The sequence below is a fragment of the Macaca nemestrina genome, chromosome 6 (assembly GCF_043159975.1).
Source record: "Macaca nemestrina isolate mMacNem1 chromosome 6, mMacNem.hap1, whole genome shotgun sequence".
In the NCBI taxonomy this organism is placed as follows: Eukaryota; Metazoa; Chordata; class Mammalia; order Primates; family Cercopithecidae; genus Macaca; species Macaca nemestrina.
The window spans coordinates 23,668,100-23,682,741 of NC_092130.1; the positions used below are offsets into that span (position 1 = coordinate 23,668,100).

The 14,642-nt window shown below is 37.9% G+C and overlaps 1 protein-coding gene across 10 annotated transcripts in view; it reads right to left on the reverse strand.

Moving 5' to 3' along the window:
- LOC105482381 (sarcoglycan delta) overlaps positions 1-14,642 on the reverse strand; it is a 1,038,167-nt gene that overhangs the window by 41,983 nt on the left and 981,542 nt on the right. The gene's annotated exons all lie outside the window — the stretch shown is intronic.

The window sequence follows — 14,642 nt, forward strand, 5'->3', positions numbered from 1 at the left end:
ATCAAGTCACTTTGAATACTGGAATCACGGGTACTGAGTCCTTGTTCCTTTGAGCCACTGCTCCTAGGGGAAACACAGGCTTAGGTTTCTGTGAGCCTCCGGTCATGACATTTTTGTCAACTGATCAATATATAACTTTGTTTTTTGTGTGTTTCTGTTTAAAGACACTTTAATAAATAGTATTGATTCATTAATATTGATCTCATAGCCAACAGGACTGTACCTCATGTTTGATGAAGCTTATTTAACACATATTTTCTCTATAAGGCACATGTCAGCCTTCCTATGCTTAAAAACACTGGACAGCACTTCAGGACTATAGTTGGGGGCGATTTTAAACAGCAAAATCAAAGGACAAAAGTGCAAAAAATGTGGCAATCAATAGACCACGAAGAAAGATGCTTGTTTACGATAAGAGCTGAAACAAGGTGGCAGAACATCACCTGGTTCTACCTCAGCTGGGAGTACGTATGTTGGATGACTCCAATTTCTTACTGCTCTACACATGTCCATAAATAAATGTGTAAACACAGTGAATGTTGATTCTGGGTTACAAATAAAGTTCAGAAAGAGGCAAATTCACAAGTATGGAATTTGTGAATAATGAGGGTCAACTATAAATATGAATCTCAAACTTATAATTTGCAATTCCTTTCACGTATGTTGGAGTGAATAGGAAACTAGAGCATTTATTTGACATAACTGGGACTCACACCAGGATCCTCTATGAATGGCACAATTAGCTCTTTGAGTTGGTGGAATCGCTGATTGGATTGGTGAAGGGATTAGGATTAAGTAGCTCAAAGGCAAGGCCACTGTGTAATACATATCTCCTTGTTTAGTTGGGAAAACACTAGAAGTCGGCTAACATAGCTGAAAGAAACCAGAATATCTCAACTCCTTTGGCATATTTTGAGATGCCTATTCCGAGGGGCTGCAGATCACAAAAACAGCCTTGAAAAGCTGCCCTTTTGCTGGGGAGATTTGCATCTGGAGAGGAAATCCACATTAGTAAAATGAAGTAAACAACAGATGCAAACAGACTTTCTCTGAGGACCTCTTATCTGGATCTAGGAAAGATTAACTCACAGGAAAAGGAGGCTGAAGTCTGACAATATAAGATTCTGATAGAGAAGCTTTTACCACAAACTCCCGTCTATTCCTTCTGAGAGCTGCTACCTGAGAGGTTTCCTCTGCCTAACAGGACCCCTTCACTCCCAGGCCTTTCCTCTTTTCTCCCTCCCATAAGCCCCTCCTGACATGTTCAAAGTCCCTATTCTTCCTGTCCTGCCAGGATAGTATAAAAACTTCAGTCATCTAAGCCCTTCTTCTGAGTCTCATTCTTTGTGTATAACTCCCATGTCCATACATGTGTTAATAAATGTGTATACCTTTTTTTCCTGTTAACTGTTGTCAGTTTATTTTAAAACTCAAATTATCAAACATTCATTGGTGGGTAGGGAAGGAAATTCTGGTCTGTCCGACCTAGCCAAGTGGTAGTGGACATTTTAGGGAGTATCTCCTCACTCATAATAGTCTCCTGTACCTGCCCGGTTACCCCTAATCATAGGTGATTTCTACCTGATAGGAAAGTTGATTGGTGGGTCCCTCATAGCTGAACCTGTATTTATATATTAATTCAGTCAATATTTATTCAGAACCTACCATGTGAGAAGCATTTGTCTCTCTAGATGATGAGAAGAGATGTGAATAAGCTTCTCATGAAGCTTACATTCAAGTATGGGGAATAGATAACACGTAAACACATCAGTTTCCCATTGGTTTAAGTGCAATGATAGGAAAAGTGAGGTGATTGATAGATAGCTAGTGGGTGGGAAGCCAGGCTCTCCTGGAAAAGGGGTTGGGGAATGCTGCTCTGAAGGAAGAGGGGTCTGTGGAATGGCACACAAGTCCAAGGGTGGAGCACAGCCAAGGGCAGGGAGGAGCACAAGGACTTGGTGTGTACCACAAAGACCCAGGTTTGTTCTGCTGCGTGAACTAGGGAGCAGAAAGAGGAGCTGGAGTCGAGTCCAGACCTTGCCTCTAGTGTTTCCTGAGAAACTGGATTCTGTGAGAAACCTGGCAAGCTGATATATTTCTCTCTACTTTTTCTTAACACACATCTGTCTAGTTTCTAATATTTGCAAACAACAGTTCCTACCTAATAGAAAAAGTCGATTGCTATAGTTAAATGCTAACATTACCTTGGCTAGGAAAATAAAGTTTAATTTTTTGAATATGACTTCATAAAATGAAGACAGTGTTCTGTGAGTGCCACAACACTCTCTATACCAACAGCTCATTTGAACATGTTTTCCAAAGATCTGCCAAGCCTGCAGCATACCTCACCCCATCCTGGAACCACTTGCCAGAGAAATATATTAGGCTGTCATGTCTCTGTCTGAGGCATTTAAACCAGAGCAACTCCATCCTGAATAGGGGCTGGATAAAATCAGGCTGAGATCTGGTCTCAGATGATTAAGACATTCTAAGTCACAGAATGAGATGGGAGGTCGGCACAAGATAGAGGCCATAAAGACCTTGCTAATAAAGAAGTCGGCCACAACCCACCAAAACCAAGATGGCAACGAAAGTGACCTCTGGTTGTCCTCACTGCTACACTCCAGCCAGAACTATGATAGTTTACAAATGCCATGGCAACATCAGAAAGTTAGCCTTATGTGGTCTAAAAAGGGGAGGCATGAATAATCCACCCCTTGTTAAGCATATAATCAAGAAATAACCATAAAAACCAGCAGTCCTCAGGGCTGCTCTGTCTATGGAGTAGCCATTCTTTTATCCCTCTACTTTCTTAATAAACTTGCTTTCACTTTAATCTATGGACTTGCCCCGAATTCTTTCTTGCATGAGATCCAAGAACCCTCTCTTTGGGTCTGGATCAGTACCCTTTTCCTATAACACCTCTACAGAGAGATGTATTTTGCTTTAGAGAATTTCAGAAAGTCAACAAAATATAAAAGCTGACTTCAAAAATTGTACTAGATGAAAGCCCTCAGGGCTCTCACTAAATAAACTCAGGTCAGTGCCTGGGGTCAACCTTTCCCTGAAGTCACGGCAAGAAGTGAAGTACAGCAATTACTACTCCTAACAGAGGCCCATCCTCTGGCAAAATACAATTGATTAAAAATACTTATGTTGATACTGAAGGGTGCCAGGAATGCTTGCATCAAAAAGTTAGTTTTTACCCATCTTCACTTTCCTTCTTATCTGTGCTTGCTCTCTAAGGAATATATTGAGAGATACATTTGCAGGAACTTAGTAGTAAGCCATCAATGCTATCTCAATGGTGACTGTGTGGACACACAATGTTTACTAAATGTTACTAAAGTAGGAAATTCTAGAACTCTGCCTCTATGGGGCAAACACTGTAAAGCACCTGCAAACCAAAAATAAGATTCTAAGTCCCCCAAAAGACTGAATGGACCCCTCCTCTTGACCAAGGGGATCCCAAAAAACCCTGAAACACTGGTTCAGGCCGTGATAGGAAGGGGACATCAAACTTGCCTCATTAGATGCTTCTCCCTTAGTAATTCAGGGACAACTGACCAGTATTAACATTAAAACAGAGATCTTAAGACTGACCAAACAGACCCTTTGTGGCAATAAGATACCAAATTCTAACCTGACTCTAGTATCGTATCACATGACAAATAGCAGGTCCTGAAAGAAAGAAAAGTATTTTACACCAAAATATATTTCTTTGACATAATTTGAAATGGCCCTGCAAGGCTGTCTCTTATGGAGTAAATTTACATTCTGTAGAGAATCTTCTTCCCTTTCCAGGTCTTTTTCTGATCTTGAAGAGATTAGCTGAGAATCCGGCACCTTTTGAAGGTCTGCAGTGAAAACATTTGCCATCTATTGCCTCTAAAGATGACCACCTATGAGACTTCATCTACATAGTAAGAACTTTGGTCTTCACAGTCCCTTATCTAAACCAAGATACTCCTTGTATTGACTCCAGATATTTAGATAACAACTCTCTTAACCAACTGCCAATCAGAACATCTTTGAATCCACCTTTACCCGCTTTGAGTTGTCCTGCCTTCCCAGATCAAACCAATTGCACATCTTACATGTATTAATGTCTTATGTCTCTCTAAAATGTGTAAAACCAAGCCATAACCCAACCACCTTGGGAACATGTTCTCAGGACTGCCTGGGGCTGTGTTATGGGTCATAGTCCTCACATTTGGCTCAGCATAAATCTCTTCAAATATTTTGCAGAGTTTGGCTTTTTCATAGCACACATCAGAATGTTGCTCTGGGTTTGAAAAGTGGAAGTATTTTTCAAAGTACCTGGTGTAAACAAGTAATACTGCCCCAGGGTATCAAAATATTGTTTTCTGAAAGAGGCACATTTTGGTTGGTTTTTCTGAGAGTGTCAGAATTGGCACTGGCATCCAGTCATTCACCAAGTATTTACTGAGCACCTCTTCTCCATCAAGCTTTGGTTTATGTATAAATTTATGCATTTTCTGAATTTTTAAAAAGCTCCTAGCTTTCCTTTTTGTCTACCACTATTCTATCAGGCATTGAATATCTCCTGCAACCTTTGGTGGATAAGACTAATAAGGAAAGCGGGGGTTCAGGATGCAAGAAAACCCTCCCAAGATCCCACAGCTACAATGCTAAACAAGGGCTTTAAGACTTCCTAAGCCTGGTCCCTTTCTCAGTGCTTCTCAAACTCTTCTATCAAAAGTCCTTTATGACTAGAAGACTGTGAAGTTGGAATTTACAGATGCAGTATGCTTTTCTTCTTGATTCCCTTCCGATTTCCCCAGAGTAGGGGGCGGAAGAGGGTGGAGGGCAGCAGGAACATAAGCATCAAGAAGTTGCAACTGCTCTATTCTAAGCACACAACACAAATCACCTGGAGAATGAATTTCTGCTCTTTTCAAACCCAAGTTTCTTTCCTGGCAGTATTACTAATGGGTCAAAGAAAGGAGCAAAAGCAAGTGTGCAAGAGTATAATTCATTGTTTATATAAGTTGTAGCTTGCAGGGATATAAAACCAGTTCCCCAGACACTCTCAAGTGTATAGGATTATTTTAATCCTTTTCATATCACTGAATTCTTCCCTCCAGCCCTTGTTCTCTTCAGTTTTTGTCTTCAGCACAAACCCTTTTTTCCTGATTTTCTTCCCAGATTTTCTCCCAAGGTAGAGCTGACTAGGCCTCAAGCCATTGTGATTCTGTGCAAGTACTTTACTTGCATGTAGTTACTCTCATTACAACAGTGTTAGTATGGAGAGGAGGAGAACAAGGGAGGGAGTGGGAGCAATTTAACCTTATTCAGACCCTGCTCCTTTTGGTCAAACTCCAAGATGTATTCATGACTGGATCACTTCTGTGCTCACAGTGGAAATACTCTGTAATTTCAGAGTCTTTCTATTATTTTTGGCACCAGATGGTCTTCATGACCTCTGCATATTATTCTTGAAGGGGATCAGAATATGCCATCCAAAATATGTCACTCTGCCATAAGGATTGTTTTGAGTTGAAGGCAACTGAGAAACATCAGACACAGAAAGCAGCTCTCGATCTTCACCTTTTTTGTCTAAAAGAGGGGCATAAATTTCCCTTTGTGAAGGTGTTCCCCCTACCTGCTCTCAGCAAGACTCTAGGCTCTTATTAGTTGATGGATGGTACCAAGAGGAGAGGAATATATGTAGCAAACTCTGCTAAAATAACCCCTGTCTTCCATTAGCTTCCCCATATGTTTACCTTCCCAGAATTCACTGCCCTATAGGCTCAAAACCCTCTTTCTTGGTCTTCCTTTGTCTTGTCACTTCTCTAAGAATTTACTGCTGTTTTAAAAAATGGTATACAAACCTCTGGATCTGACATCTCTTTGGGGTTTTCATTTCTGTGAGTTCACCACACAGAAATCTCTCTCATATGCACACACACACACACAAGTGTATTTACATTCCCTCCTTCAAAATAGTGCACTTCCTCTTTGCTCAATTCAGTCTACTTACAATCAATATATTTGAAGGCTAGTGCTTTATCCTGCAAATTCAAATAAATTTAGCATCTACTCCTCAATACATCTGTTTGTATGTTCGTTATGTGTCTGTGAATTCAGCTGTTGAAGTCTTCAAGTAAGATTGATGTTCCAGAAGATGTGTATTATTTATATTCTGAATTTATATTCTGAACTTCATTTTACCACTGTGTACTCTGCTTAATAAGCCAAAGGGGGGACAACTTAACTTATACAATGCTGTCTTTTGCCTTGACCAAACCCAAAATAAAACAAAATGAAATTGAACTCCATGAAATGTCCTTAGAGATCACCTCTCCAGCAGTATCAAAAATTTAGTCATGGACATTCTACCTGCATTGTCATTTCCTTTTTTTCTTTTTCTTTTTCTTTTTTTAATGAATGCTTTTCTTAAAACTAAAGACAGCTTTGTTCTATTATCATACATGGGAAATCAACATCCCTTGTCCCAAAGAAGATAACCAAAAAATTAATACAATAAACACACAATGCTTTATCCAGAAGCTATTACATACCAAAAGGCTCTGATTTCAAAGTCTGTTCTCATCCTCAAAATACAGAACAAGTAACACCAAGTAACCCCAAAACTAGCACCACAATACTTAATCCTTGGTTTAATCAGGATCAGGATGGTGGAATTCAAAAAAGAATGGCTCTCTCACTCTGTTATTTGATATACGACCTAAAATTATCCTGAGTGACACCAGTGGTATGTTCTCCATACTTAGGGAAACACTGACATAGTCCAATCTCTTCAGTTATTGTTGAAGAAAATACAGCTCAGAGAAATAAAGTGAGTTACTTATTTCTAGCAGAGCCAAACTCAGTACCTCTTTTAAACCGTTAATCCAGTTTTTTTTCAGGTACACAGAATTCTCATTTGGGAAAAAAGAAAAATGGCATTTCAAGGTTATTTTTCAGTTTCACTGTCATGAGTGTCTATCGTTATTGATTCAATTTACATTATTAATGGCTTGCCCAGTGATCTACTCTAACATTTTTCTCATAATTATCCCTAAAAGGAAAGGAATAATTCATTGTTTTTTTTAAAAATAGAGACTAGTTTTCATAAACAAGGAACACATTATTTCAAATTTATTTCTATTTTCTTGTATCCTTAATTTGATTTCGTTCATTTTGGTTGTTTTCTTTCATGTTAGTTCAAGAGCTTAGTGTCTAGAATCACCATGAAACTTTCCTTATTAAAAGAGAAAAAACTGGGTCTGGTAGTAAGCTCTGATAATGCATTAAAATGTGTAAAACTGAAGCACATTCTAGCACTCTTTACTGAGAGTAATAATTACAATAGATGAAGAGGATATCAGTCTAAAGAGATAACTTTATTGAATAGAATAGGCATGAAGCCAGTTAATGTGTTCCATGACATGCTGGTTGGCATAGATTTCTAATACGCTCTAAAACACCACCCTGCTATACAGACAGGAATAGATGGAAGGGCCAATGAAAACAAATATTAATTTGTATATAAAAATGTCTGGCCTTTGATTAAAACATGCTGTGCCAAGAGCCCAAAGTTTGCGAGTTTTGCTTAATCTATGACTATGCATTTTTATGTATGCATCTGTGATAGAATAATATTTTGATATAAAAGTGGTTGTGCTTTTTGGAACATATGTTACTTTCTGTTATTCTGTAACCTTTCCCCTGTTCAGGTAACAAATACTATATTCTATGCAAACTACTTTAAGTAAGAAATGACAGAAGGATGAAGTCAATAAGACATCAAGTTCTTGACTTTTGCATCTCAAAAAGGCTGGATTAGGGTATAAACAATGGGTTCTGAAAGATAAGTGGAAGACTCAGAGTAACATACCAGACTGAATCAACAATCTGCAGATAAAGGATACGTTAGAACAACAGAGGAAAGTTTAGAGAATAAGGAGTTCCTGAGAATAGGCCTTAGTCCCTATTCTCAGTTTCCCTGAAAATTCCCAGTGCAGGGAGGAGCAGACTATTGACTCCTCTGGGTAAGTTTGGGGAATCTGAGAGCTGAGGGAACACCCTCTTCCCAGGAAAGGCCAGCAAAGTGTCAAGATTTCAAGAAGAAATGGCTTCCTGGAAGAGAGAACTGATGGAGGCTCATACCCAGAGGCATACTTAGTGTGCCTCTGAGTATGGCATAGGAAGGAGCAAAATGTTTCCCACCACCTAACGGTCGCAGAAATGTGACATCAAAAATGGATGTAGTGTGGGGTCTTAAGGTGGGGTTAAGGAGATACAGCAACACCCTGATCATAATCAAAGACCAATGATCAAAGATCAGGGGAAATACAAGCATCGTGGCAGGTGACAGTGTAGGTAGAGAATGACAAGGACTCAACTTTTTCTGTCCAAAAGCCTTGCATGATATTAGTACTCCCACCATCATTGAGATAAACAGAGTGAGATGAGAAGACAGTGATGTCTTGAATTAACTGATAATAAATTTATGCTATCTAGAAGAATGGGTGTTCTACATGAATTTTTTAAGTCTTTAAAAAAAATGCATCCTTATGGGTTGGAACTCGTACCTGCTATAGATACATATAATTTGAAATTATATATCCAGAAGGTAGATAATATGCTAAACTTCTCTATCCTTCATAGAGATGAGCAAGAAAATAGTAAGGGTATAAATTTATCTTTCAAGTGACTTTAACCTTAGAATTTCTTACAAAATTGAATATGATTATAGCAGGTGGTTGATTGAAGTATTTTAGTAAACATATTTGAACTCACCACGAATGAAAACAAGAAACTACAAACAAAATATGTAGCAAAGGACAAGATGTAAGTCACATCACTATTAAAGGACTGGCCAAGACACAAAATCAAATATTAGCGTTCTCTGAAGTAAATTAGTAAGGGACTATTCAATACCTGTGATCACAGAGTCCTGACAAACTCATCTTCTTTCAGATGTATGCAATGTCTAGGCAGAATCAATGCAAGCTAATCACACACAGCTTATCACCAATATCCAAGACATTGAGTTCTTAATCAGTACAGACTATATCTCTCTGACCTTCAGGTGGGAGTGGCAAAAGGGCTATCCATTTGTAGATCAAAAGGCTAATCACATTTAAGATGATAGAGTATCTTCTAAAATCTTTGGATTTGTATCCACCAGTTTAGGCTGTTATGTTGTAATAATAAGGACCCAGTATTTCAATGACATATGAAAAAAATTGCTGATATCCCAGCAGAGGGGAAGAGAGAAAATGGCAAAACCAAGCAATGGCTCTTAAAGTTTCTGGCTGGAAGTTGCATGTGCCACTTAAGCTCGTACTTGATCGGTCAAAGCAAATCACATGATTCCCTGACATGGGCAGGACAGTATAAATTTCCTCCCAGAAAGGGTAGCAAATATATTTTGCAACAGGACAATTTGCCAAAGATATCCTTATTTCGATTATCACAAGTGAATTTCTTTAGCAATTTACTTATAAAATTATAATAAAAAGAAGATGGCTTGATTTATAAATTAGAACTTTAATATCTGAGAAAGTACTTACTTTATCATATTAAGGATACCTATAACAGTGTCTTATATAGAGAAGTTTTTAATAAAAGTTTGCTGAATCATTATTATGCATGAATTGTTCTAAATTACAGACCTTCGAGGAAGAACTAAGATGTCATTTCTCTTCTTCCATACTAGCTCAAGCTTTCACGTCAGATTTGGTGATTTGGGTTGATGCTAATAGGGAAAAAAATAGTTGGGTAGGGTTTTGAGGTTAGCTAGTACTTCAGAATTTCTTCTTCTTCTTTTTAATCTAAGCAAGCTACCACAAAGTGAATGGTAGTATTTTGAGCATAACTACATTGGCATCCTATAGGTATTATTAGCTGAATTTAAAAAATAATAAAATGAGTTAAAATGTGCAGCTAATCTTTCACTGTATTTTAATGATATTATATAGTTTAGACCAACATTTAAAGCAATATAAAATGAAGATACCATTTTGTATCCTGTCAATCATTGCTTGATACCTGCTTTACTAAAATATTTGAATAAACCACTTTTCTATTTTATTTTGTGACTTCAAGATATTTTTATATATAATTTCTAAATTTGAACATTTTGAATAAAAATATCTTTAGGTAAATAGGCATCTGTTGTTTTTACCTGCCCATTATTCATTTCCCATTCATTTAGCTATAGCAAACTGAATTTCTGTAGGGGTCCACCTCTTCCACATGTTCAGGTTACATGGTTGGAATGGATCTACTTTTCCCTCCAACTCCAGGAAGAGTCACATGATCTTTCCTTGGCAAATCTGAGCACTGGACTCCCTTGGCTTATTTATTTAGGAATAAGCATGTGATCCAAGTCATGTGACTGGGACTTGTAACCAGAATTTTTACTGGAATTGTTGAGATTATTTCTCTTTCTTTCAGAGATCAATGAAAGAATAGGATAGAAGCCTGGTGGACATACAGACAGAACTATGCAAGAGCCTTCCTGAGAATGGAAGTCACAGGAGGGAAAACAGAACTTGGGAAAGGAAAGAGTAAAGTGGAATTTCAATTACATCATTTAAATGCCTGAATCCAAAAGTGTCTGGACATTTCACGTTTGGACATTCGTATCAAAATATTTGCTTCTCACATCACATTTCAGTGATGTCAGCCAAATGTTACCTTCCACCACCCTTTTAAGAGTCCACTCAATTTCAGTGTTCCTTCACTTGCAACCAGAGTTCTCACTGATAATGTGTCTATATGGTGGTTCATTCCTCCCTCAGTGGTATATGACGATGAAACAAGAAGGTGTGGCAGGTTAAAAGTCATAGGCTACCACATCATTACACACTGAGCCACAAAAGCAGCTCAAAGCCATGGTTCGTGGGACTCCACCTCTTGCTCTCTGCAAGGCATTAATACACAGTGGGAGAAAATTATAAGATCTATTGTCATAGAACTTGTCACATAATTATCTTGTTATTTAATAATATTCATTTACTCCTGGGCTTCATTAAATGGAGAATTTCTTATCTCTGTATCCTCAAGGTTCAACACACTACCTGGCACAAGCTAGGTACATAATAAATGTTCAAGTAAAAGAATAAATGATTCATTTCTTAGTAAAAGTGTTGCCTAGCATGGTATAAAATTGTAACTAAGGATAAATCCCTTTACTTCAATCAGTTTTCACATCATGAGCCATTGATCTTTAAAATGCATGTTAAAAGTAATGCTATCCAAAAAGCTTTCCAAATGCCAGTGTTGAATGACTTAGATAAACGTGTGGTAGGAAGGAAATTCCAGGCAGAGGGATAGCTTAAGTAAAAAAGAAAAAAAAAAAAAAGAAAGAAAAAGAAAAGTATGGGCAAACTCTGAGGCATATGTTTTATGTTCCAGAATCACCCACTATAGATTCTAAATCTGTTTTATTTTCTCTTGTTTTAACAGTATTTAAAAGTATGTTTTTCATAGTTAGCAATAACTGTGAAGAATCTAAGATTTCATCCTACTTGCAAGCTAACAAGGTAGCCTGACACAGTTTCATGGATGCTAGCAGGAGACATGAGACTTCCAGGTCAGAAACAAGGGACTTTATTACTGATAGCATGGCAAGCATTGCAAGTAACATCATGTCAGAGTCAATTTCCCTTGCCTGAATCCCATGGGTGGGGGTCAACATAAATGTGCCCAGATGGATGCCTACAAATGCAATGGCTTATGTTATAGGAGCAGAACGCTGAGCTTAGGGAGACCAAATCTTTTTTAATGGGCAGTAACTTTACTGGCTTTTGCTCTGGAGGGAGATATTAATTTTCATTACACTGGGCAATAAGCATGGCTGCACTCTGCTCTGGAGGGAGACACTATATATTTTAAAGCTGTTCACCATTTAAACATCATTGAGAAGAGAGTTTAAAGCAAAGGACAGCTAATGCCTCTCTCACAAGACATTAGAAATACAAGAGACCCATGAAAATGGTCTCCCACTCATAGTAAGAGAGGTAACAAAAAATCTAAATTAAAATATTAAAGTCTCACTTTATTAAAACTTGGATATTTAAGTTCCCCTCAAATATAACTCTTGCCACGTAAGAAAAAGAAGCTGTATAAAGTCATTTGACTTGGCAGCTTCCTGATGAAAAAAAATCAAAAAATCATATTGCTTTTTATTGAGATTCATTTTCCAAAGAAAGTTAGATTCTTTTGGTTTTGGTTTTATTAGGATGAATTTCAATACATTTCCCTGCCCTAAGTATGTTTGGGGATGACTTGGGAGAAAAAGTATCCACATTTTGATTGGACCATTAACTTGATACCCAGGTAAAATTTATAACAAAAGGGTAACAGAGTTCATAAAGAGAAGAATATTGAACTGAGCAATAAGGACTTGTTAAGGAAGACTAGAAATGTAGGGCTCCATGTTTAGGAGTAGAAAATTAATCCCAAGCAGAGGGCACAGTGGCATGAATGAAGCAAATTTTAGTCACCCAGCCCTTAAACACTGTTGTAAACAATAGTTAAAGTACGAAGTCAACATTTTATTATCAATTGCATCCTGTAATACCAGCATAAATGCATATAGACCCAGAGAAGGATAAGGCAATTTCAACTGATTGATAAGAACTATACCTGCATAAGCCTCATTCTTACAAACAAGGCAAACAGGGGAGCAATATCATTTAAGTCTGTGAGATTCAAATCACAGAGGCAACCCTAATATAATCTCAAAATATAAGACTGAGTTGGTTCCATGGATTTTCTGTCAACCTATCTGATTTTTTGTGTTTTATCTTTTCATAAAAGCATTAATAATTGAGAGAGATTGAATCTATTTAATGTCCTCAAAAAAAAAACCATAGTCAATTCATGCAGATGCTATCACTTTTAGCTTTTTTTGTAAACATACATTATAATATTGGTTATTGGGAATCTTGAAGTTCTCAAATCTTAAAGGGTACTAAAAATCCTCAGGCTGTTTTTCCAGGTGTGTACATATTATCAAAACACTCCTGTAAAATGAAAATCTGGGTGAGTCTCTTGTTAAATCTCTTCAGAGGCTTTCCGCTTTACTGAGAATGATGGTCTAATTCTTTAAAAACACTTAGTCTCTTTGCCTCTGGTCTTCCCTCCCCTGCCTCGCTTCCCTTCTCTATCACAGGTGTCCCCCATCCCCAGTTAGATACTTTTGAGCAAGGAACTGATAAGATCTGACTTTGGCTGAAACACAAAAAGCATAAACAGTCAATTGTGGAAGCAGGAAGATGATTTACAATACAACAATCCGGGCAAGAGATAATGACAGCTTGAATAGTAGAGGAGTAGTGACAATGATGAGAGGTGGTCAGATGCTGGATATAATTTTTAAGATGGAAATAACAGGATTTTCTGACAAAAAGAATGTAAAGCATGAAAGGAAGATTATTTATTTATTTATTTATGCATGCCTGAGCAACTGGAAGAACAGAATTGCCATTCACTGAGACAGCAAAGACTGTAGCAAATCAGGCTTGGTGGAAAAAAACAGAAGTTCTAAGTTAGCATTTGATTTACCTGTTGGAAATCCAATTTCCATGGACTCTACACATACAAATCTGCAGTCCACAGGAGAAGCCCTGGGCTAGAGGTAAGTAATGAAGAGTCATCAGCAGAGAGATGGTATTTAAAACCATGAAAGCAGATGAGATAATTAATCTGTACAGATTAATGGGGTGATTGCAAGGGGCAATATGCAAATTAAGGAAGGTTTGTTCTTTTCCCTTTTTTTTTTGAGACAGGATCTCACTCTGTTGCCCAGGCTGGAGTGCAGTGGCACAATCATGGCTCACTGCAGGCTCGACCCCCTGATCTCAAGCAATCTTTCTGCCTCAGCCTCTTGAGTAGCTGGGACTACAGGGCTGTGCCACTACACCTGGCTAATTTTCTATTTTTTGTAGAGATGGAGTCTCACTATGTTGTTCAAGCTGGTTTCTAACTCCTGGCCTCAAGCAATCTTCTTGCCTCAGTATCCCAAAGTGCTGGGATTACAGGTGTGAGTCACCATACCCAGCTTTTTTTTTTTTTTTTTTTTTTTTAAATAGGGGATGAGAATATATTTTACAACTGATGGTAATGATCCAGGGGGAAAAGTCAAAGATACAGGTGAGGGGACAGTGGGTACTTGTTGAAATAACATCCTTGAATAGGTGCAAAGGAATTAGATTCGTTGCAGGAGTTGAGAAGATGTTTTAGAGAGGAACATGACCAGTTTATCCTGGTAACTGGAGGAAAGCAGATGGTAGCCACACAGGTAGATGTTGCAGTTGGAATGTATGGAAGATATCTTTTGACCACACCTATTTTTTCCCCATGAAAAAGGAAACAGTGCAGCACACCAACATGGCACAAGTATACATATGTAACCTGCACGTTATGCACATGTACCCTAGAACTTAAAGTATAATAAAAAAAAAAAAAAAGAAAAAGGAAACAAAGCTACCAAGAAGAGAAGGAGGTATAGCAAGAAAATATTGAAAGTTTGAAGAGAAAGGAGAGGTATGAAGTAGCTTTCTTGAGGGGTACAACAGAGAACAGACCAAAGACACATTGGAGGATCTCTGGACTGTACGGTCAACCCACTTGAGGTTAGAAATCATGATGTTAAAGAG